The following is a 26,997-nucleotide window of genomic DNA, read 5'->3' as shown; positions in this document are numbered from 1 at the left end:
ACGGGCAAGCCATTGTTGGCATTCTCTATCTGGTGCCTGGTGGTAACAAGTGCCAGAATAAAAGTTCTTTCATCGTTCCAATAAATTAACTTATTCGTGTTATAATTCCACAGTGTAAGTTTCACATTTGTGTAATTTTGGACATTTCAAATGGACACATTATTCTTTTCATTTTTGTATTTATCTATTTAACATAGGCTACTTGCTAATTAACTACAACGAGATTATTATTACAATAATTATGTATACAGTACTATATTGTAACATACAAATTTGTTATTTTTAATTATCAATAAATATTCTTTGCAGGGCTAAGAATCAAAATAAATTTTGGGTTACGGTTTTTATATTTTAATCATTTTAGTTTCGATTAATAACGGTTTAAAACTATTTTTTGAGAAATTTTATAATAATAAAATGTAATATTTTTTTTTTTTTTTTGTAAAATAAAATTTTTGAGCAATTTTTGCAATTAAACGACGTTAATATTTGTGTTGATATAAAAATATTTATTAACTTTTTTAGCTCTGAAGGGAAGATGAAAAAGTATTGTATTTGGCAGCGTTTAGGTATTTTTGTTTTTGTCCGTAAAAATTCTCAGCTCTTATTGGACCCATTTTGCTGATGAATACGTTATAATAACGCGAATTCGATCTAGTTGATGATACTACCAGCGAAAATTGAAAAACACCTTAATTTTAGTATGTAAAAAATATCTCGAAATTTGATAATGACTATATGACTTCAAACATATATTTTATCTATGCATATTAATGGCTTTTTGAAAATTTGAAAATTTCTATAACTTCTTAAGACTTGAGAACTTTTATAGTTTCTTAAATTATATACCTTTCTTATGTCTTTCTAAGTACTAAGTACAATTAGAGTATCAAGGATTTTCAATTATGTATTACAATGAATTGTTTAAATTGACAGCTGTTTTCTAGAGAAATTAAAAACTCGCGTTAGAACCATGTCTTTCTAAGGCAATATATCGAGTTTTAACAAAGAACACTGAATACATTTTTTGAATATGCGATAGAAGTAGTGATAAATGCTAGAAATTATGAGCCTTTGTAATGATAGTTATATCTTTTCGACAAAAAAATATTAAAACAGGTCATATTTTCGAAGAAAAACTTGTCATTAGTTTTCAAGTTTTAATTATTTTCTATACTTAAGCCATAACTGAGGCATGGTCATTAACAAAAGGCAATGAGAAAAAGTTAATAATATTTGAAAGAAAAATACTCCTGAACATATTTGGACCACGTTTCAACCGAGGAACAAATACGTATGACAGAAGAAAAAATAAAAAGCTACAGAAGTTGTACAAAAGATCAATTATTCTAACGTTTACCAGGAATAAACGACTAGAGTGCTTTGGACACACTTGGAGAACTAATAAAAAAAGTACTCATAGAAAAAATAAACAAAAAAAGGCCCCTAGCTAGAACTAGAACCCGGTGGATCGATGTAGTTGGCAAGGAACGTAAAGCTATAGATCAGAGTGCGACATATGACTTGAATGACGATAGAAAGAGGTGAAGAGACCTGTTAAAGGCAGCAGTGGTCCTTAATAAACCAGTAAGCTGAATAGAAAATGAAGCCACAACTAAACATTGAATAAAATATTAATATATTTTAAGAGTGGTGTAATTATTCAATGGGGTGTTACAACTTGTATGATTTGATGATCATTTTTTTTGTATATTATCTAAAAAAATGCTTCTCTCTGAACTTAATAAAATATAGTAGGTAATAATAATATTCTAATTTATGACAATAGACTTTTGTACGCTAGCCACAGTCGTTTTTTAGTTATCATATAACAATTTAAAAAGACACATTGAAAAGCATGAAAAGTAAAAAAAAAACGATTTACAGCACATAGTCAAAATAGCGACTATATGTATTATATTTCAAAATAATAACAATAAGTAAATATACAATTGAATAAATGTATATCTTAAAAAATTTAAATAACGAAATAAACCTAAATAAATATCATGCGTTTTGATTAAAATTGTGGTTTGAAAACTGATGTTTTAAGTTTCAGTTTCTAGCTCTGATTAATCGGATTTTAATACTGTGCACAATTGTTTTTTATATTGAGTTTTGTTAAATAATTATGAATTTTGGTCAATGTAATCTTCCATGCATATCAAATGCCGATATGTGCTGCATGCTCAGTTAATTAAGTATTGTTTTTTATTTTCTATTTAAATTTATGTATTTCTATTATATATTATTCTTATAAACCTACATTATTAAATTTGAAGAAAATACAAAATAACTTTATTACTAAAATATACTTTTAATATTTTATTAGACTGATAATTTAATCTTCAAAGATTAATTTATGCAGTGGACTATTAATTCAGTACTGAAAAATAAATTTGTATGCGTAAAAATACAAACAATTAATTTATTGTAAATGAAACTATAGTTCAAGTAAATAATTATTTAAAAAATTTTAGTAATTTACATTATTTCATTAGACAAAAATGTATTTTATTACAATTCTGTTGTTAAATATATCAAGGTATCCCGTAAATTAAAATTTGTTTAAAAAATAAACAAATTTAAGATTTAGTAGTTTATATTTTATTATCTATTTTTAAAAATTTTCTTAAACATAATTTTATGAATAAAATAATTTAAAATATAACCATAAGCCACATTTCAATTATTCGAATGGACATATAAAGCATGTCTCTTATAGAAATTTGATGACATTGCACGTTTCTGCTAGAGTAATAAAAAACAGAAGCATTATTTGGTAATTATGAAATTTGTTCCTCTTGTTATTTGAATAAATATTAACGTACAATTATCAGTTATGGTAACACAATTACTTTCTGATGTAAACTATTTAATACTTAATCAAAAATTACAAATAAACTGTAACAACTAATCTTAATTATTGTAATGTTAATGTTTTAATGAATTAATAGTGTATATAATAGTCTAAAAAATAGCTTAATTTACTTAGTAGCTAATTTGGTTGATCCAAAAATAGTGTTTTCTAAAAAAAAAAAAAAATGTTATAAAAACTATTTATTGAGACTAATGTAATATTATTTGTTATAAGAACGTTAAATAAACATTTTATCAATATTATTTTTAAAAATTGCTATTTGGAATATTAGTTTTAATGTGAAAATAAGAAAGTATCTTTAAGCTCATTAAGGGCCGATTTCGATAACCTATACATTAATAGAATCTGATTTTAATGTATTTGAATCTATTGCGCCTAATGTATTAATGTAAAAAAATTAGAAAAATATCTCAAAATACCGTGAAAAATAGTATTTTAAAAAGAATTATCTACATTTTAAAACTGTCGCGGTTGCATCAAACTTTTCCGGTATTACGACTGGATGGCGATCACAGCGCCTCCTCTTCACGTCCGACAGGTCGCGCCATGTAAGGTGAACGACAAGCAGCGTAAACCAGTCACGATGACACCGGACTTGTCAATCAATTAGGATCTCAGTATTCATATTTACCTTATTAATTTTTGGTCTCGACTGACACGTAGATATTTTGTTACGGCATACATATTTCTCGTGTTATTGTTAATATTTTACATAATATTATCGTGTAATAAACTCATTTGCAGTATTAATTACTTGTTAATTAATTACCCTGAACACAAAAAAACATTAATTAATATAAAATATTAATAAAATACATTTGAAACAATAAGCTTTATTGTGATTAAGCATAAGACATTACTTTGATTGTCCAGGAAAATTCTGAGTAAAGAATGTGTTTAAATGATATCACCTGCGAATGTTAAATTTTTTTTTATTTAAAATTCGAAGATATTCAGGAATGTCTGAATTTTTAAAACTATACAGGATTAAAGCTTATAGAGTAAATTATAATATTTAANATTTCTCGTGTTATTGTTAATATTTTACATAATATTATCGTGTAATAAACTCATTTGCAGTATTAATTACTTGTTAATTAATTACCCTGAACACAAAAAAACATTAATTAATATAAAATATTAATAAAATACATTTGAAACAATAAGCTTTATTGTGATTAAGCATAAGACATAACTTTGATTGTTCAGGAAAATTCTGAGTAAAGAATGGGTTTAAATGAGATCACCTGCGGATGTTAAATTTTTTTTATTTAAAATTCAAAGATATTCAAGAATGTCTGAATTTTTTAAACTATACAGGATTAAAGCTTATAGAGTAAATTATAATATTTTAAAAAAATGCCTACAACATTTCCATTTTAAGAAATCGGCCGGTAAACAAAAAATATACGCATTTTTTGCTAAAAAAAAAAACTTTGTTAGTGAATTAAGAAAATTATCTACGTCCTTCAAACTTATCTCAAATTTAAAATTTCTTTATATTGGTAAAATAAAAAACGTTTTGACGATTATTTTCTATAATTTATTTGTCTTGGAAACACAAACAATCACAACGTTTTTATGGTGCCTGTCGATGTAGAAATTATGAGTGATAAATTTAATTGCTCATTGAGCATTACCGACGACTGTGATTAAACAAATCCAAATAATTATTAAGAAACAGGGCATTTAATAAAAGAGAATTAACCATTATTTGAGTGTTATAAATACAGATATCAAAAATAAAAATTCATCATCACTTCAAAATGAAATCTGTGAGAGTAAGTTAAAAATCGTTTTATACTATAACAAGTTTCCAACAAATTTAAAGTGTAGGGATTAACAAAGATGTTAAATAACATGTCACAATGAATGCGTTTATATATGTGTATATGTTTTATCTTAGATGTACTACAGTACGATAACATTCCGTGTATTTTTTTTATTCTCGCGCTGTTCGTCAATCCAGTGACACTTTTTATTTTGTACTCTTTTTTTATGTATGTATAAAATCATTTTTCATTATTAAAAAGTATTAATTATTATAAATTTTAATTGTAGTATTTTGTAATAAATATAAACACCAAAACACTACAAAAGTATAATAGTCAAGTAAATGGTGGTGAAAATACAGTCAAGATATTTAAAAAAAGATAGAAAATTAACTTTATATTAGAAGTATAATATTATATTAACATTGTATTACCATTTCATACCTGAATTCATTAGAAATGAAGTAATTTACTTAATTTGTTTAAATAAATATCGATGGACGAGTAATTTTATAATTGGCATTTGTCTAGCGATATTTGCAATTAATAAACAAACAGGTTTTTCGAATTTTGTACTGTTATGAAGATTCAGAAACTTTAGGAAGTAGGAATTTAAATAAAAAGTACTACTGTCATAATGTCGGAATATTTTAACGAATAATTTAACAAACCTTTAATATTTAAACGAAATTTCAAAATATTGTGAATGCAAAATTACAAACAAACAAATTATTTTAGTTTAATAGATTTATATGGAATCGTTTTATAATTGTGTTGTTAATCATTGTCATATGTCATCAATATTTGTCTCCATTATGCTACCAGCCCACTTTGTTAGGCTTTTTTTACATAGTAAATAATGTAAAAAATATGTCTGTTTCCTATAATTTACACAAATACAATCGCTATGTTCCTGAGGATGAATACTGAGAAAAAAAGTTCAAATTTTTTGTAATTTCACTGGGAAAAATAAATATTTAAGGTCACACCCAGTTAGCTACTTTGCCATTAGAAGCTTAGTCCAAAAGTTCTGTACGTAAGCCAGAATTTCTTTTATCGCCAGAAAACTTAAGTTTTTCGACACTGCTCGTCTTTTACTAGGATTAAGGGAGGTCTGCGGTGCGTAAGAGAATAGATAATATGAAGCTACCATTAGTGTCGCACAATGTAGACTAGGGGTGGATTTGTTGGCACATCGCAGCGTGGGTCCCTGGCGACCATCGTTTGTCGGATGCCCATAAAAACCTCCTGGAAACGTTCCCCGTTTGTACTATAGTTTTGGGCGTAGCGGAAAAGGATTCATCGGTATGCGGAAGAGAGAATATGGAGCCAACAGGGCTCAACAGTCGCAGTTGTTTGGCACCGTTCCCGCGACTGCTGTTGGTGTAACAAGGGTCGGTGAATAGAAGTGAAACCATTGCTCATGGAGGTCAGGCAGAGACAATTTCCATTACTTTCGTTCATTTAGTGCCATAAAAACCTTCAGCTGGACGACTGGTGGTCGTTCGTCGTCCTGTTGTCGGATAGCTAGCCAAGGGTGGTTGAAAAACCAGCACCGATACTAACAGTTGCAGAGGCGGTGATTCATGGCCACCGCAATAATTGTCTGGGACCTAAACGAAGTTATCGCTGGTCATTATGCGCCACCGAACGCTTGTTTATCATAAAATAAACCACAGCAACACATCGCTAACTTTTGTTTTGGTCTGACGATCTCAACATAAGCGTTGTTGTTTACTAAAGAACTCAAAAGGTGTTACATTTTTTGTAAAATTTTTTTTTTTTTATTATTAAGTATTTTTCTTTTGTTTTTTTAAATCAGTCTCTGTCGAGTGTTAGACCTAATATTTAAACCTGTTTTAATTAGCCACTAAATTTTCGTTTGAAAAACATTTTATAGTTTCTTGTTTTAGTTGAGTCCACAGATCCATTTGAATGCTGAATTTGAACATCTATATTGTATTTTAATAAGCGCATTAGTTTACTTTGTTCGACCAAAAGAACACTTGGCAATTTAGGTTATTTGATTTCATTTGAACTCTCTTTATTTAAAACAAAATCCAAGATTGTAGAAATAATTTTAATAATTTAGTAGTCAAACATTTCTTGTTTTATGCTATTGTAACGTGGTGAATAATATATATAATAATAAAGTAATTTAGGGGTTCGTTACACTATGTAAGAAATCTTAATAAATTATTTATTTCATAACAAATTTTATTTTCTTAATTCCTAGGTTATTTTAATTCATTAAAATGTGTTTATTAGTTACATTAATTTCTTATCATTTATATATTTATTCATTTTAATATTTTGTTTTATGACAAATTGCCTATGCAAAGCAATTGCACACGCGTCAAAAGAGAAAAAACTTGTACGTTTATTAATGATATCTAAAACAACAAATTAATTATACAATTAATATTGAAGCCAAATGTGGTTTTTTCAATTAGAAAAAAGTTTAGGAAATAAAAAAGCCAGATAATAACATTGTTGCCATTAGAAATTATTTGTTTGCTTTTTTTGTAAATTAGTCCTCTGGAATAGTATTTGACAGTATACTGTCTTGAATAGTATTAAGAATAAAAAAAAAAACGAACCAACTCATCAATCACTGAAAATGGAAATTACTTAAGTAAAAAAAATATTTAATTCATTCAAACAAACTCAATTTGTGCACTATATGGGTACAATACTGTGATATATTTAGCCTTAAAAACACATCAATCAAACAGTCGATGACACACAAAGTTTATTATATAATACTATAGTTTCATAATGCTGTTTTAAAATATAGTTAAACAATAACATTATATCTTACAGATCAGTAATTTATTGAACTTGAAGAATAACATTAATTATATTTACTTCTTATCTATTTATTTGATAATAAACGACTTATAGACTACAGGACAAGCATTAATCTTAATTTTTTCTTGTAATACATTTTTTGATAAAAATATTTAAATCTATGATACAAATATGAATCACGGTTCTTTGTCTGCGATTAAAAAGTGATTTGTTGAAATACATTTCGCCATTAACTTTATTAATTATTTTACAAAGGAGGCTACAATTTTTTAATATAATACACATTTAGTACACTATAGATAACATTATTAAAATGCTAGTAAATTATTTTAAGAAAAAATAAAAAAATAGATCTATTATAAAAGTACTTCCAGAGTAATACACATGTGATATAGAAATAGAATTTTTGAGTATCGATGTACGTGATGTGAATATTATACGAATATAATATAATATAAAAATAATAACATCCGTTATCCGGACATTTTATCGGTGTCCGTTGTACACCCTGGGAATTGAAAAATGAAAATAAAAAACAATAACTGCCTTGTCTACCAGAAAATCGGCCAAGTCCTTAACTTGGAATGTAAAAAAAAAATAATTAAAATGTTTTTTATCTATCTTATGGAAATAAATTAATAGTAACGAGATAAGTGTTTTGTTGAAATTAATTTACTATATGACAAAAATAAAACAAGATAATTATTGGGATATATATAGACATTTCTGGTCAGATATTTAAAGAAATTGAAAACTTGAGTATTCAATTTCTAAAAATAATAATATATTATAAATATATATTAAATAATATATTTTTCGTCTTTTTGATAAAGTAAAGTATTTAACTTTAATAAATTTCACTATGTTTCCATAATAATATACATTTTTACATTACTTAAGGTTTTGTACTCGTTAAATTACATTTGTCACATTTAATGTAAGTGTTACTGTAATTGCAGTCAATGAAAATTGCTTTTGGTTACTAAAACGCTACAAACCCATTGGAGGTATTGGAAAAAAATAATGTGTGCTTTCTGGCAAAAAGGTACCAAGGGACAAATGACCATGGGTAAAAAAGTTAATTCCAAATGGTCAGATTGCTACAAACCGTGTAACTGTGACTCGCTATGAATATTAAATCCACTCCAGGGAAACATTAACTTGGGTGTAGAATGGAATCAATTTATAGAACGAGGACTGCTACCGATTTAACTTTAATCGCATACGTTATCACAAATGTGTAAAAGCACAATTGTGTACAACGATACCTGATTTAATCTTATCTAATCTGTTATATCTGCCTTATGGTAGTGTGAAACATCGATTTTCCATAACGTTAAACCTTTTAAACCTTTCCTATTTGAATGCGTTAAACAAAATGATCGTTATATTGTCAATTAACACGGCACAATGACTTTATGTTACCATAATTTCGTTTTATATGATTCAATTAATTAATACTTTTAAATAATAAGCAAAATATCATTGAAAAAAATCTTATGTTCGATAATTAACTTATAATCGTTATAAAAGAACTATTGTACACAAGTAACAATATTCCAAAATGACAAAGTACTACGAAATAAGACTTTTTCTTTTAATAAAAATATATTTATTTTACTTTAACTATTACTAACGCTACATACACGTGTACCGCAATCGTAATAATTTAGGGTGATTATTTAATCATTTAATAATTGAAAATCAATTTTTTTTTTTACTTTAAGTTGCACATTTTTTTTTTATTTATCAATAAAAACTTTTTAGGGTCATCGCTTATGCCTTATAGAAGAGTCAACTTAAATTTTTTAAATGACTACATATATATTTAACTAGCTTATAAAATAAAAAATCGTCTATTTAAGAAAAAAAACTGGTCCATGATATATTTTAGACAAGTATTTCGGAAATCGTTAACATATCTAGACGTCAGGAAAGGAATACTTCTAGAAAATATCTAATGATAAAAATAACAAAATTGAAGTTTACAGCCTTTTCAGCTATTACATTAAATTGTCAATAACCTCTGAAATACTGGTCCAATTTAATGTTATTAATCAATAATTTCCTTAATAAAATAATTACCTTAGAAATAAACCAGTCAGTCAAATATGTATGTTTCTACTAAAAAAATTTAGTTTTTACCCTTATAAGACATAAGGTATAAATATATTAAATACTACAATAATGATAAATTGAGAAAAACATTTAACTAAAAAAAAAAATTTCAATATTACTCTTATCAACTAACTAATTAGTTTAATTTGTAGTTATTAAAACGATAGACATAGACAGTGCCCTTACTTCAACTTTATTGTCCATTATACACACCCCAAATCGAATTTTATAATAGAAATCGTTTTTTTACCGACGTGTAATGTTTATATAGTTAACAGAGTATTCTAATAGTTCATTTGACTCCTGTAAACAACAGCTGTACAAAAAAATTCATCAACCTTGATTATTACGATTCACCTTCTCGATCCACCAGCTTAAAATTCACTATTTATCTTTATTTGTACCAAATTTTCCATTATTAAACATCAAGTAATAGTTTTTAATATTTTTAAAGTTAAAATTTATGTTTGGGTCATCCAGCAATAGCACTACTATTACAGCAAAAGTTTTTACGGCTTCGAATTTCCATATAACAGTCTTTGTCCAAGACTATTATATTTCTCTCAAGGTTATAATGATATACTTGCGTAATACTTTAACCTGTCATTATTTTAAAAGTAATTATAGTTTCATATTTCTTTTATAAAGAAGCATAATTGATAAAATATTGCATAATTGATTTCAAAGTAAAAATATTATTTAATCAACGAGCTTAACAAATTAATGGTTGAAATTATATAATTGTTTACTAAGAATTCATAACATATTATATATAACACATTTAAATATTTAAAAATTATTCTAAAAGAAATATTTTTTTAATTACTTACTCATACATACTATCTTTAACATTTATCTTGATAATTAATTGTTTTTAAAAATTGTACAATGCTGCGCCTATTTGTTGAATTGCATTTAATGACGTTTAAAATTATAATTCTTATAAGTAGAATATTATATCGCAAGACTTAATGAAATTATAGTGCGTTACTAGGATAACAAATAAAAATATATTGTTTTACGTTGAATTAATCTTATTACACTTGTATGTCTTTTATTATAAGATTTCTTAATGAGTTCAAAAGAAAGTTAGTGTTTGGCTTCGGTGAACCATAAATTTATGTTGTATTTAAATGCAAATACATATTGTTAACTAAAAAAATTATTCTTCCACAATCAACAGAAACAATGAATACACAGTTGAAAAAAATTTACTCTTTATTTTTGTTTGACTTTATTACTTCAATTTATTTGTTGTTCATAAAAAACTGAGTACCTAATTTTGACCGATATTCACAAAACTTAAGAGTTATTTTTACTGTGTAATGTAAATGTAAAAACATTTTCGAGGAAGATAAATGTAAATATTAAATATTTTTCATATTTTTAAAAAAATTAATTAAATGAAAACTTAAGTTAATGATATTAATTTTAAGTAAAATTAAAACATATTGATATCATATGCATTTAATCCTACTTCTTATTTTTCTAATGAAAACACTTTTTAAAGTATTAGTTGGCTAATCAAACAAATTTCTTTTTGTCAAACTTTAAGTATTTTGATAAACATAACATTTAACGATAATAGTATAAAAGTGGCTACGTGACAGAGAAATTTATAGTTCAAATATGTATAAATTTCACAAACTTTGATAAACTAAATGTAACATAGAAATTTCCCAACCAATAGCAATATATAAGTTTATTTAATAAATTATTATTTATATATTTTTCGAAGATTAAATTATAAGTGCATGTAAGTTATGAAAAATTTTAAAATAATTAAAAGGACAATTGCGATCTGTTGTCATTTTTTAGCCGGCGTATTAAATAGGCAATTTAAGTGCATAAATGAAAACGTTAGACAAGTATACTTCAATATGTGCTCAATAAACCAATTTTAATAAACCAATTAATTAAACCAGTTTAATCAATATTATAAATAAATTTAAAAAATCATGAAATATTAACGTCTTATGAAATACAAATAAGAACTAAATTCAAAATTCTTATTGAAATTTAAATTGTGTTAAAGGTATACATTTATTTAATAATTCAGTGGTTTCAATCAAAAAGCTAATATGCCGCAAAATATAAATTTAAGGTTTTTATCATACTTATACTAAAAGACGTTCACTTTGTGTGTCAAAAAATAACTTTTTAATATTAATGAATAGGTTGGATTTCAAAAATATCGATTTACATTAAACGCCATTAAAATTTTAAATTCGTTTTTGCGTTCCTGAAAATTTACTAAAATTGTAGTGTATTTTTTTATAAATAACTACAGAATTATATAACTAAAGTTTCAGATGGTTTATCTCTTTAATATAACACTATATACTATTCTATACTATATTATATTCGAATACTTCGTATTTGAGAAAAACATAATTACAGTAGTCCAACCCAACCGCTTACTTGTCCTATTGACTTATTCGCCAATTGGACTCGAGTGAGCTCCGATTTACACATAAAATAACATACATAAAAATATTCGTCGATTTAACTCGTTATACCAATTGTTTGAGTCATTTAACACTAAAATAAATTACAAAAATAGCTAAAACGTGCTATTATTTAACCTTAGTTTACGGCATCATATTTTTGTTATTATTATGGAAATAAATTTAATTATTTTTTCACAATTAACTGAACGTTATTATATTTATAAAATTATAAATTTTATTTTTAGAAAAATACAACACAATCAAATTTAATAAAGAAGTTATAACTTCTGATCGATATTTGGCGCCTCGAGGAAATTTGACTCTTAAGATTGTCAACACAATATAGTTTATAACAAGTGATAGATGCGACAGTTGCAATATCCGCCTATTTATCGATTTTCAGTCACTTTTTCTACAGGTATTTATAAAATAATTTCTTCTCAGTCGACCAATAAAGGGCCAACATCAATATATAGCGTGTGTCATACTCCATGTTTTTTATGTATATATTTTTTAATCAAAACGATAGACATGTAACGGACAAAAGAGAAAAATATTTGGAGTGCTCATGAAAAATGAAATTGTGACAAAAGCCCGTTTTCTTATGACATTCGACTAATCCATCAGAACCAACCAACACACCATTCATTCTCTCTTTATCTACAACGAAAAGGGGATCTATATAGATAACCTCCTATATTACAGTGCCACACTAATTACATTTTTTTTGACGTTTTTAAAAATTACACCCGCTCGTATACATAATATCTTGTCATGAAAAATGAAAATATTTTATTAAACTTTCATCAAGGGGTAGAGTGAAGGCTTTTAAAAAAATATTAATAGATATCAGCTCGTGGTCTTTTCAACACATCTACTCTCTCTATCGCATAATTGCCTCTGCAGCAAGGATCTCTTATTATTAAATTACATTTTTTTCTTCTTAAGTGAAGTTTTTTTCTCTTATTAATAAATGATCCTATCATCGGTCTAAGCACAATCATTAGTCAGAGTTGATGTTTGAAAATTAGTAATTTGCCTTGGGAATTATTATCTGGGATTAATTACCAAAAACATATTAAAAAACATTTCACATTTATATTAGCTCCAGTGGGATGATACTTTGAAAATGTTTTAGAGAAAACTATCAAAAAAAAAAAATTGCATTCAATATGATTTATTTATTTTTTTAGGTAAACCTAATACAGCAATAAAAACGTTGAAATAAACGGTTTTAATATAATTTTCAAACAAAGATCATTCACATATAAAACAACAGACGAATTCTAATAACTTATAAATAAAGCATTATTATAAAAAATTATTTATTTATTTATCAAGCTAATATCTTATTTATCGTAATTGAGGTAATGAAATTCTGGAATGATAAACCTGTTGAACAGCTTCAAAACTCTTCTAAAAGCTAGCAACAATTGTTTAAACACTAGAAGCTTAAAACAAAAGCTAAAATAAAACCCATTTCAGGCATTAAAAAGGATTTAGTAAACTCGAGTTGTTCAAGTTGATAGACGTGAGCTTACTGTAAGTTTAAAGAATCGTCGGTCAAATCTACATCGTAATTTACTAAATATTGTTTCACGAGCCAACAGCTGTTTCCAGTGCAGTACAATGTATACATATATTAATTATAATATGGGTTAATATCCTTTCAAAAGCCGGGGAATTGCAATTCAACATTAATTACGACTGTGGTGACGTATACAAAATTGAAATTAAATGTGTATGGCGAGTGACGCGCGGTCTCGCATTCGCCATTGGCTATATATGTTCTGGTGGAGACCTGCACAATGAGGAGTGGGTATAATCGAAAATTTTTGGGTCCACCAGGATCGTTAATAATCGGCCAAGTGGCTGCTGCTGCCGCCAGTATTATTGTTGTAACGTCGTCGTCACATTAATTGGATTTTGCTGTTGTAAAGTGTTTAAACCAAAGAGGCATCCGTCCAAATCCCCGTAATCCCAGTCTTCGCCGCTAAACTTGTTCATGAGAACGTCCTTAATTAAACCAAAATTCCAGTACCGTGTCCGTATGTGGTTCACACACACTCGAACGCGTTTATATACCTTACGACTAGGTACCATTTACAGTAAAATGTAACAAGTTTATGTGAATGTACACAAATATCAGCAATAGTCTCAAAATTAAATTCCAAGTGCTTATATCCACTTTTTGTAACGTATTTTTTGCGTTTATGCGAATCCTCTATTTTTAGTGAACTTATTATAAATATATATGCATATTAATTGTGAAAAGGTAATGTATACTTCCATGAGACTACAGAAAAATTACTTGTTTCTAACATGTCCTCATGTCACATACTTATTCTCACACAAATAATTGTATCCATTCAATTATATAGGCCATTTTAATTCGTTAAAGTGTTATTAAATAACCGACTCTTTATGTGATAGTTTAAGTTATATCAGAATAGTGCATCAATTACCAAGAGTCATTTCTCGTTTTTGATTTGTTGAAGCGATACATTAAAAATGCATGAAAATTCCACGAATCTTTTTTCGACTTTTACAAGTCAACAAGTAAAAGGTATACGAAAACTCGTGAAATCCGTTGCATTGCTAAACAAGTGTTATCGCAAATGAAAGCTAATTTCGTCAAGAGTGATATTAACTTTATTTTTAAACGTCACATTCAAATGGGCAACATGACATGATGCTAAACTATTTAGGGTCGACTGATTCACCTGTACAAAACAGATAACCTATTATCGCATAAAGAAATAACAACGTGAAATGTCAGGGACGCCCATATTAATAATGTTAAAGCGGTGTGCTGGTCACTCGTGACATTTTGTATACGTAAACGCTAAACATAACTCTAGGAAGCCTCTCCCGTATACCCTCTGTACCTTATGACCGACCGCCGTTCTTTTTATGCTGCCGAGCTTTCGGTCCACTTCATTTCCCCTCCCCCCACCTCTTCACGCGACCGCCACCGCCAAAAGCAATTCGTTTATTGTGAAATTGATTTACAACCTGTGCATATCAACAATATATACGGCACCACCGTTTTACTCCCATCGAATTCACTAGAATGGTTCACATATATTCAACCCAACCTAAGCAGTGAATTATTGCCTGGACGTATCAACAGTTATAATAATACTACTGAATACCATACCGTGTCAGCATGCTCAGATAAACGACGTACACGTGCAAACGCCTACCAAACGACCGTATATTATTGTGACAAGATAACATAGCCTGTTTTTTTATCGATCTTCTTCACCCTCCATCAATTCTCTAAAATTTTTAATTTATTGTACGTAAAGTGTATATTAACACTATCCAAGTACTTTATTCACTACAGCACAGCTATTAAACTTAAAAAAAATCGACCTAATCTATGTTGAAATTTAAAATAATTTTGATGTTAATAAATCAATTTTATACATAAAAATTAATTTAACGTTGACGCATTGAAAGTATGAATATTATGTACCGAAATTTAAATTAAAAGAATAGCTATAATAATACAATTTAGTAGTATGGCAGAAAAAATTTAAGCTAATTATGATTAAAAATATACTTTTTAAAATTGTTTTTCGATAAAACGCATAATAATGTTTAAGTGTTTTTGAAAACATTACATTTGACTATTTCAGAAGACTTACGAGGTAAGTAAAATTATGGTTAGGCAAATTAATGATTTTTTTTAACTTGTTAAAGTTATGTTAGATTTAAAAAAATTAACGAATTAACAGTTATAATCCGTTATTTTTTTTAATAAATTAAGTTAAAAGTTAAATTGACGATATCTTGTTTTCATTGAACAAAGGAAAAAATAAGTTAACATAAAATCTAAATATTTCTAACAATCCAAAAAATTTAACTAAACTTTTTAACTTAAAATTAACTCATTAACTCATTTATGCCCAGCTTTGGATAAATTATCTTTAGCACTCTCGTTTCATTAAGTAACAACCCGAGTTTTCAAGATGATTATAATGGTGATAATCAAAAAAGTAAATAAAATTTCATTAAATGATTTTGAAGTCCCTTGATTGGTAATAATTTTTATTTTAGACTCTTGAATTTTAAAATGAACTTTTCAAATCCATATGAATTAATAAATCATTAAAACAAGTTGATTTTATTGCGCGGTGACCTGTAGCAAAATCGTTAGATTGTGTGAGTTATGAAGAACAAGAGGTTTATGAAAGGCGAATACGCATAAATTTTTTTGCAGAACAACAGTTTAAAAATAAGGATATTTATACAAGTATAAATATCAATAATTCATAAAACTAGCAGTTTAAAATAGGTAGCTCCTAAACGGAGTTTAACTTTAACATTTAGTATTACTATTTAGGTTGTCGAAAGCTCCCGGGTGTAATACTTATGAGTTATGAACCATAGTGCGAAAACATAAATACATATTATACACACACAATAACAGTTGTAAACTATACCAGCACATATTCATATTTCCTGTAAACATATGTATTAAATATGAATGTGCTATATTGCAAAATGAAATGACCCTCAAGAGATCAACGAAAGTGTCTAAAGAACTTTTTGGTTATTTTCATAGTATTCTACAAACATTATAATGATAAAATACGCAGTAAAAATAGTTAATCTATTACAATACGTTTATTTTAGACAAAAAACCTGAGTGTTAAAACATTAGTTTTGAATAAAAGAAGAATTACTTGTGTCGTGTATTTTATAAAACCAAATTCAATTTTTTAAGTATTGTAAGCTAATGCATCAGTACTTGAAAAATAACTGTATATTTTAAACACATAATTGATGAATTTTACCTTTTGTGTAAATTAATAAAAATGTTTTAATAATGTTTTATTATAGTCTAAAAGAACAATATGTACCATATATAAAATTAGTTAAACGAAATGAATTTGCTATACGTTTAAATGTCCGTACTCAATTAATAATTTTTGTCTATTATGATTTCATTTTAGATAAATTATAAAATAGTAAAATTATCATAAAGTCGTAAATGTTTAATAATTGGCTAATCATCTTTTTTATTTTATAAATGTTTTATTATTCCTTTGAATTGCACTCTTTCATAATTATATACCATTGAAATACGAAAATTAAGATGAATTTATTCATTTGAAGTTGCTATTTATAATTAATAAAAATACTATAAGTAAATGTGCGTAAATTCAAGTGAATTTAATTTTCTCAATTGTTATTTCACGATGGTAAGAATAAAATCAACTTGTAACAAGATAATTTTTAATGAACGAGAAAAAATCTATGTCATTAATTAATGCAATATGAAATAAATAATGAATTTTTCAACATAAATTAAAATTTTTAATATAATTTTATGTTTGATAGAAATTATTTTATTTTTATTTCACTCTGATATTGATATGAGGTCATTAGCGAACCCAATATTTTTCAATAGTAAGAGAGTAATGACAATATTTTATAGTGATTTTTCATTATCTCATAAAATGTAACTTTTGCGGAATAAATGAGGAACTCAGATTTTTTAGCTACTCTGCTTAAGTCATTTATATAATAATTATAATAATAAATCGTTTATTACATTTAAAGATAATATAGTTGTGTAATTACCGTCTTTAAATTAAAATTTTCCATTCATATTTTTAGCATTCTTTTTTCATTAAATAATTTCAAGCGGTAAAAAAAAATGAAATTTTAAAGTATTTTTTTATTAATGGCCTTACTGAATATGCTCTTGATCCCACGATGATTTTCACTCGTCAATATATTATGCTCTTTTGAATCATTTGTTAATGACCTCCAAAGCATTAAATATAGCTGACTTGATTATACAGTAAAATTGTCTTAAGTCGGTCGACAAGGATAAAGTTGTTTGTTAACTCGAAAATATAATATTGGATAGTTGGTTAACTCTATCCGAAGTAAGCTAGATCTCTAATTTTATTTGCTTAAGTTATCTTATGCTTAAGTGATAAATTTGGAAGTGACCAACTTAAGTCCATTTTACGGTATTTACAAATTGGATTCACTCAAATAATAGAATAGTTTAGTCATCTTATGGCCACATATACACCACCAACATGTGACTTTTGTAGGGACCAGCCAACGGATAAACAAATCTTCACCAAATGTAGTATAATATACAGATATATAGCACCAAATAGAAATAGGAGATCACTTTTCATCAATATTATGCCCTCATTTCGATAACAACAAAAAAAGTAATAACATTTCTTGTCACAAATGAAGTCTTTGATCTCCTAAAAAAATGTATTCGCTTTTAATTGATTGTTTTCCTTTTATTTGTTATCGTAATCATGATGTATTCTATATTTTATGTTGATATTTAAGCACTTTTTTGTAATTAATTTAATTTAAATCCGTTACCCTGAGTTGCCATGGGTTCTAATAGAAAAAAAAAGGATAGTTCAGTTATGAAATATTCTTTTACACCAAAAATTTGTTTTTTTACCAAATAGACTAGAAATATTTAAAGAAACTTTTTTGTAAAATAAAATACACAGTGTCGTCTTGTTGTGACTTTTAAATTTCATTATAATTTTAAATAATTCAAATTTATATCTATTAATAAAATTTATACTTCAAAAATAATAAGCAAACGGATTTGAACATAAAATGTACGAATTCAAAGTAAAAACAACTTTTTGCTATACGATGTAAACTTAAAATATTTATGACTGTAGTTAGAAAAAAAATGATTATTTGCTGAGTTAATTAAGGTACTATATGATAGAATAATGTTGAACTTTATGGCAACTATAGAGTATCATCAGGTTTGTGGGTGCAAAATCGATAGACACGGTTGTTTGATAGTATCAACAAAACCTAAAAACTGTTATACTACAGTGAAGTGTAAGTTGACGGCGGGTGGGCTGAAAGGTTTAGTATTAGTTATGGTTTTGACCTGCGGACATCGTTTGATTTATCTACGACCCGAGTAGTCGATGGTCTGAAATATAATGCCAGTGCTTATATTCCGCCAACAAGTTCGAGCTGAGCGCCCGAACGTTACTCTTCGCTTTTAATAGTTTGTCCACGCCACCCCTTTATACGCCGGCCCCAATATCTTAACGTATACAAGCGTCTATAAGGCGAGTAACTAGTAATGACGAACTCGAACAATGTACATATATATATATATATACACACGTATAATGTAATGATGACTACGGCGGTAGGATATCAAATCGCCCGGAACCAGAGGAAAACACTACCGACGTGCACGCACCAGGTCGGCTTGCGAATCGCGTGCTACATGACACACGGTACATTATACAACCGACTGAACGCCGGAAACCCGTTTTCCTTGTAGACCTTATACCGATATCCCTTCGTCCTCCCAAAATAAATGAAATGAATCATCAACGTTAATGGTCGACGCCGTGTTGGCCTTCCGGTCTTTCCGATATTGTTATAGTCATATAGCTACGTTTTTTGTGCATCAGCAATTAACCATGACGTACATGTTCAACAGTTTATAGTGATCGTGGTCGCAGAAAGTCATTTTTTCCAACATTAAAAACGCGTTAACTCTCCTGTTGGAGTTAACCGAATACCGGAAAACTAGTGAAATCAATTGGAATATTTGCACATTAGAATTAAACGAATATTTTCAGATCGCAAAATTGTAAATTATCATTACTGAAAACTATTGATTACGGACAAATTTAACCAAGTTTTAACAACAAACTGATAAGTAATAACTCTTGTGTACGAGAGTAATAACACGTATAAGCATAAAATTTAACGAAAAAATTCAAGTACAACATAATGAATCTCAAATTGTATAGTATTCTTTCGACACTTTTAACTTTTGAATAAACAATTAATTACAGTAAAAATAAATATTACACTCTTTATAGATAAGTGCACATTTTACTTTTGACGAGAAATTTTTAAATGAAATTTTAGTAGTTTTACTCATATGATTCTTATTGTTATTAGTCATGCGAGGCAAAGAAGGCGTTCATTTTTTGTGTGTGTTACCACAAGTCTTAGCTCTGATTTTGAATAAACTGTATACTTGATGCAATCAAATATGCAGTTTTATTTCATAATAATTATAAATCATACTAAAACATTTTATCGCGTTATATTTTTTAATTAAAGATTAAGCATTGATTAATTGATTTTTAAGGAATTCATACATAATTGCACAATCTTTATAGGTGAGGTGATAGAGATGAATTAATGGTAATATTGAGCAAAATCCCTTAACTTTGTTTGAACCCCTTTGCTTTAGGTTTTCATTGTTTCTGATTTCTTTCATTAATGATAATGGATATACCACGCCCAGCAGCACTGTGTTGAATCATTTGTCACACCTGTTCGTCCACCAACGTTGACAGCGCCTACCATTTCGATATCGAGTAATAATCAATCATCAATATTATGCTTTAGGCTGAGTCTATGTGACGTCATTCGGGTTATGTTTTTACACCATAGTTATCATTGTTTAGCACCTACATTTATACTAAAATTTCTTTGTAGTTTTGAAGATGTAACACGCAAGAAAATTAAGATCAAACAAAGAGATTCTGGCAAGCTACTAAAAAAAAAAAAAAAATGAAGATTATTTTGACATAAATGACAAAATGATCATTAATTATGAGTTTTGTGGTTCATAGCCTATAAATTACTCAGGTCATAACAGAATTATAGTTAAGAGCATTTTTATTATTATTATTATTTTTTGTATATCAAAAAATGTAGTATTTTAATAAAAAATAATGTAAAGCTTTTACTTTTGTTAATATTATTAATCTAATAATATTAAATTATTGAATAATAATTTTGTAATGATCCATCTAGTTTTCAACAAATTGAAAATAAAAAATTTAATTTGAAAATTTAACATTTTATTTTAATAATATTATTTAGAGCTGATGAAGATAAATTGATTGTCAAATAGTTTTTTACTATAAAAGTTTTTGCTGCTTTTAAAGTAAATTATACTCGGTTAATATATTTAAACATAGTTTTTTAATTTTTAAGTAATATTAGCACCTAGTTGATTAATATTTTTCATTATTAAAAAATAAAATATCAATATTGTTTTATAAATATCATAATTTTTCCAGATATATTCCATTACTATGGTAATTGTGAGAATTTTTTTCTAATTATTACGCTGAATGCTTCATATAGATACGATTTGTGATCTTGTGGCGTATCGTTGAGTAAAATTAATCTACTAGGAGTTGTTCAGTTTGGTCTACTGTCTCAAAAAAAAAAAAAATAATCACAGCAGAGTAAAACAAGCTAAAATTCATAAATTTAATTTTCCATGGATATAATTTTGTAGTTTAAACATGTAACAAAGCATTAGGTGCTTAAAGGGTAAACAACCTTATGGACATATAAAAAAAAATTAAAAAGTTGTTTTTTTAATAGTGATAAATAATGAAAAAAAATTTCTTTTAGAGTAGTCTAAGAATTCACAAACTGTTAAAAATATGCAACTAAATGCTAATTAGATAGAAATTTATAACAGTCGACAGTTTTATTTAAAACGCCCTATATGGATTATACCATTGTTGTTGTAATACTTATTTGATAAATGAACATTTTCAATCTAACAATGAAATTATAAATAGTTACAATGTTTTTCAAACATTTAAGAGATTCTGAACATATTTAAGATTTAAAGAAATACAATTTTTTGGTAATTTGCATGACGACAATAAAATATTTAAGAAAAATTTAATAATCAAATTGTTTTAATTATCTACTAATAACGTTATTTTAGTAGGAAATCGATGAAATATAGTTTGACTACCTTTTTGTAAATGTAATATTTAACTAGCTTTTATAAGTTACACAAAAAATATTTTTTTTAATATTTTGAAAAATATTGTTTTTTACTCAATCACATCCAATTAGATGGCCAAATATGATCAAATTCATAAGACGTAAATGGTTATCACGTACTAATGAAGCTATACACCGTGTGGTTAATGTTCACCTATCCCATCATGTGACAAAAGCATTGCTTGATCCGAAAAAAAATTAAAAATCCTACTTATAAACACCAGCTAAAGAATGTACCTATAAATAATATACAGTATACGCAATCATAAACGTTTATTCGAGTATTCATGATCACAATTTATTATTTAACAGTTTTTAATTTTTAAGCAAATATAGTTTTTATGAGCTAGTTATAAAATAATTACTAGAAATAAAAAATAATAAATATCGAGAGTCAATAAAAAAAGTACAATCATCTTATAGTAAAATATAACATTAAGAATTTTTTTTTTTTATTAAACTTAGTGATAAGCATAATTGATTTTGGTCTTTATTTTGTAGAAATCCAAAAACAAGATAAATACTGAGTCAACAAGAACGAGATCATCACTATGATTGCAAAAAGTATTGATATTAGTATTTTTTTGCTGATCAGTAACTAAAAGCATAAAAATTTTTATTCAAAATAAATATAATCACTGAAGGAACGAGATTGTAACTTGACAAAATGATATTCGTAATTTAGCTTAAACGCGAATCTAAGAAAGTATTAATTTTACTATCATGTAAATTTTTTTTGAGCCTGTCATTCACTTTTCTTAGCTCTTACTACGCCTATTTTATTCAATGATCTAAAAATCGTAAATAATTTAATACATTACAATCAAAATTAAAAAAAAATTCTTTTATTCCCTATAAATGGAAAAATCCCCTAAAAAATTACAATTTTTAAAATAACTAAATTTCGACATTTTAAAAACTTTTTTTTAACTTAAAACTACCAAAAGTTTTTGAAAAATGGATGAACTAACACAATTTTTTTTATGAATTCCTTAAATATTTTACTTTTATTAAATATATAAATTTTTGAAATTTGACCCATTACCTGCCCACAAGAGAGTTTAATACTTAAAACACGTTTAAAAATTAGATCTCTTAAAACTAAACTAACAAATTGGCTCGACACCTTATGGCTACTGAAGTTAAATAAAGAATGTTAGTTTTGCGTAACAAATCACTGTTTTTCGTGTTGCCATAATTTTTTACTTAATTCACTAAAAATTGTTTTCTTCTTTTTTTTATATCTGTATTTTAGATTAATCAGTATAAGCATATAGGAGGGAAATTAAGTACTCTATTTAACCACCCTCCTATTTACAAAAAAATATGAATTGGCTTTAAGTGTAAATTATAAATATTTTCAGAAATCATTTTTGCAGCTTCAATATCAATCCAATAAGTATACTACAAGGAATAGTGCTGCCTATTCAAAAAAATATTCTAGCGACCAATGACTTATGATAAATTACAATTATAATTTCATAACTAAAATTATAATTAACTTACTATTGTCAGAACATCGATCTTTCTTTTTATATATATATAAATTCTCCGTAGAAATTACAGCACTAAACTGATCTAAATAAAGTAATTTGATACTAACATTAAATTATGGGACATCAATTTAATACTAAATTTAATTTTTTTTCACATTTTTTTTTTTTTGATAAATCTATTTTTTAAATTTTAAGATATATTTGCAATAGAGGCAAAAAATTTGTAGTTTCTATATTATTTTTGAATTTTTTCGTAAAAATTACAATATTAAATTACTGAATATCTATTTTATGCTAAATATAATAAGTATTTAATCATATATTGTACTTAAAAATAGAACTGCTAAAAGTATATTTAAAATATAAGTAAACAGTTTAACACGTTTAAAACGTCCCATAGAACTTATGTAAATTTTGATATTTTTGATGTTCAACATCCTTTTTTTAACACTTAGTGTTTAAATCGTAACAACTTTGATATATTTATAAGTTATAAATCATGAAACTTGTATGGTAACTTGTAGGTTTTAAGCACTGTAAACTAAATAAACAATAGTTAGAATAAAATTTCTAGTTGGAACTATCTTATTTTGAGAGATAAAAAAAAAATGAACATTTTCTATCTAGACAATGTTTCATTTCCTTGTAATGAAAAAGTCATACTAAATTTTACTATCACATAATGGTATTTTATCTTTTTCTGATAAAAATGTTGCAAATATTTTCGTATAATAAAATTAACCTTCAGTTAATTGTTTTCACTAAATAGTGCTTATCTATAAACATATTTTGACTCAAACTTCTATGTAATTTAAATAAAAATCAACCTACCACAAAAAAAATACAAATCTGTCTTCCTCCACTTTCACATCAAAGCGTTTTATGATAGTAATTTTAAACGCTTTGATAGTAATTTTAAATGTTTATTGATTTCAACTAGGGGAGACTTAGGGAATGGTTTGTATCGCTGTACCCCTTAACTGAACCATAATTACAATTATATTTCTTGACTAATAAATCAAATTAACTGATAAAATTTTCGAATCCATATATGATTATTTTTTTACATTGTGAAATTTTTACTCACAAAATGGTTCGATATTTATTTTTTGTGAAATCTAGTAGAAACATTTTATAAAATGTATATGTTACAGTAAAAGATGTTAAATTTATATTGACGTTATTAACTAGTAAATAACAATAATTACCAAACAAACTAGTGATTATCGTGGTTTATTAATTTTTTGGTTTGATTATCGATAATTTCTACACCGATGGAAAATGTTGTTATATAATGTTATCTTAATGGTATTAAATACTAGATAGTATAAGCTTAGTGGGGCTTACTAATGTAGGGCTTTATTGTAAATATAATAACTATTATAGATAATATTTTGTCAGTCTTTCACGGTACGCATCGGATCGACATCGCCATAATATCGCCATATTGTTTTTGTATGTTAAATCATTGTGTTAATTTTCTTTGAGCTGTATTAAAATTCAATATANGCCATGCAAAGAAATTTTACTTGATCCCAAAACCCTGCTTGAATCATCTAAAGAAAAAGAGATTACAGTTCGAGAAGCAGCAGGATGTAGTAGTCTTATGGGTACACAAGGCTATCAAAGATGTCACTGTAAGATGAAGTGTAAAACAAATAAATGCACCTGTCAAGTAGTTGGGAAATTATGCAATTCGAAATGTCATAGTTCATTATCATGTGAAAATAAATAATAATATAAAAATGTAAATATAAATAACATGATTAACTAATATTGTTTGGAATTATCGTAAATCCTTAGTAATTAACGTTATAAAGCTTGTAAAGTATTCATTATTATCTATTAACGTTAATTGCTAGTTAATAACGTCAATATAAATTTAACATCTTTTACTGTAACATATATAATTATACAGTCTATTAAACAAAAACAATCGAGAATTTTCTCAGAAAAATTTAATAAGACGAGCTTTAAAGTCACTGTCATTTTTTATTATGAAGAAGGTAGTTTCAAAGTATGTAGTGAGATTTGAAGGTATAAAAAAGGCAGGAGCAGGGTAGTGTTTAGTATTATTATCTTAGCTTCGATGCGAAGCTGAGAAGGTATTAATTTTACTATGATGTGTTTTTTTATTTTTTTTTATTTTTATTTTTTTTATTTTTTTTTTTGTGTCTGTGAACGTTCAATCTCAGCACTCGCTGGACCGATTTTAATGAACAATATGTCAAAAGATCAAAAATCGTATCTAGTCGAAGACATTACCCTCAAAAATTGAAAAAAATTCCCTCGTTCCCCGTAAACGGGGGAAATCCCCCAAAAAATTACAAATTTAAAAATCGCTAATTTTCGATATTTTTTCAATTTTTTTTACTTAAAAGTGCCATAACTTTTTTAAAAATGATCGAATCAATATAATTTTTTTTTTATAAATATCTTAGATGTTTACCTATCATTTTATATATTTTTGTGAACATTTGACCCTTTAACAGCCCACAGGAAGGGTTTCAAAATGGTAACTTTTNCCCTTTAACAGCCCCACAGGAAGGGTTTCAAAATGGTAACTTTTTTACAAAAAATTAACTTTTTCAATTTAACTTTTGAAAATGTTCCGGAAAGACTGACAATTTTATATATACCTTAAATTAAAGCTAATGTAATATACTTTAATTTGAAAAAAAAAAATTTGACCTCTGGACTTGTCTTCATGGTGAAAATGACTACCGTATGCAAAAATATGCTATTTTTGTGAAAAAATTCTTGATATTATATTTTACATTTTTTAACATTATGTTGCTATAACTTTTTAAAAAATGCATGAATCAACTTTATTCTTTAATGATAAATACTTTATATATACTTCTTTCATTCGACATACTTTTTTTTAAAATCGGACCATTTCCCTTTATACAGGGGGGGTGCAAACCTTTTAAAATGCGTATAGAAAGTAGAACTTTTTCAACTTAACTTTTGAAAATGTTCCGGAAAGACTGACACTTTTATATATACCTTAAATTAAAGGTAATGTAATATACTTTAATTTGAAAAAAAAAAATTTGACCTCTGGACTTGTCTTCATGGTGAAAATGACTACCGTATGCAAAAATATGCTATTTTTGTGAAAAAATTCTTGATATTATATTTTACATTTTTTAACATTATGTTGCTATAACTTTTTAAAAAATGCATGAATCAACTTTATTCTTTAATGATAAATACTTTATATATACTTCTTTCATTCGACATACTTTTTTTTAAAATCGGACCATTTCCCTTTATACAGGGGGGGTGCAAACCTTTTAAAATGCGTATAGAAAGTAGAACTTTTTCAACTTAACTTTTGAAAATGTTCCGGAAAGACTGACACTTTTATATATATCTTAAATTAAAGCTTATGTAAATACTTTAATTTGAAAAAAAAAAAATTTAACCTCTGGACTTGTCTTCGTGGTGAAAACGGACATCAAAGTTAAAGAAAAACGTACGATTTCCGTGAAAAAATTCTCGATATTATATGTTATATTATTTAATTTATATTTTATATAACCTTTGGAAAAATGTATGGATTAATATTATTATTTTTTTATAATAAATATTTATATACTCCTTTCATCTGGCACGCTTTTTTTGTAAATTGGATCATTCCCCTTTAA

General features: G+C 26.5%; 1 protein-coding gene across 1 annotated transcript in view; it reads right to left on the bottom strand.

Moving 5' to 3' along the window:
* Positions 1-19,899: 19,899 nt before the first annotated feature.
* Positions 19,900-26,997, bottom strand: part of LOC126905620 (uncharacterized) — a 21,105-nt gene continuing 14,007 nt past the window's right edge. The window contains exons 6-7 of the transcript XR_007704059.1: positions 23,355-23,426; positions 19,900-20,586 (exon numbers count right to left, since the gene is read on the bottom strand). The gene's annotated coding sequence lies outside the window, so the exon portion shown is untranslated. The remainder of the gene's footprint in view (positions 20,587-23,354; positions 23,427-26,997) is intronic.

This window comes from Daktulosphaira vitifoliae, unplaced genomic scaffold, assembly GCF_025091365.1.
Source record: "Daktulosphaira vitifoliae isolate Bord-2020 unplaced genomic scaffold, ASM2509136v1 Scaffold_4, whole genome shotgun sequence".
NCBI lineage: Eukaryota > Metazoa > Arthropoda > Insecta > Hemiptera > Phylloxeridae > Daktulosphaira > Daktulosphaira vitifoliae.
The sequence above is the reverse complement of the archived record's forward strand: the minus strand, read 5'-3'. Positions and strand labels throughout refer to the sequence as shown.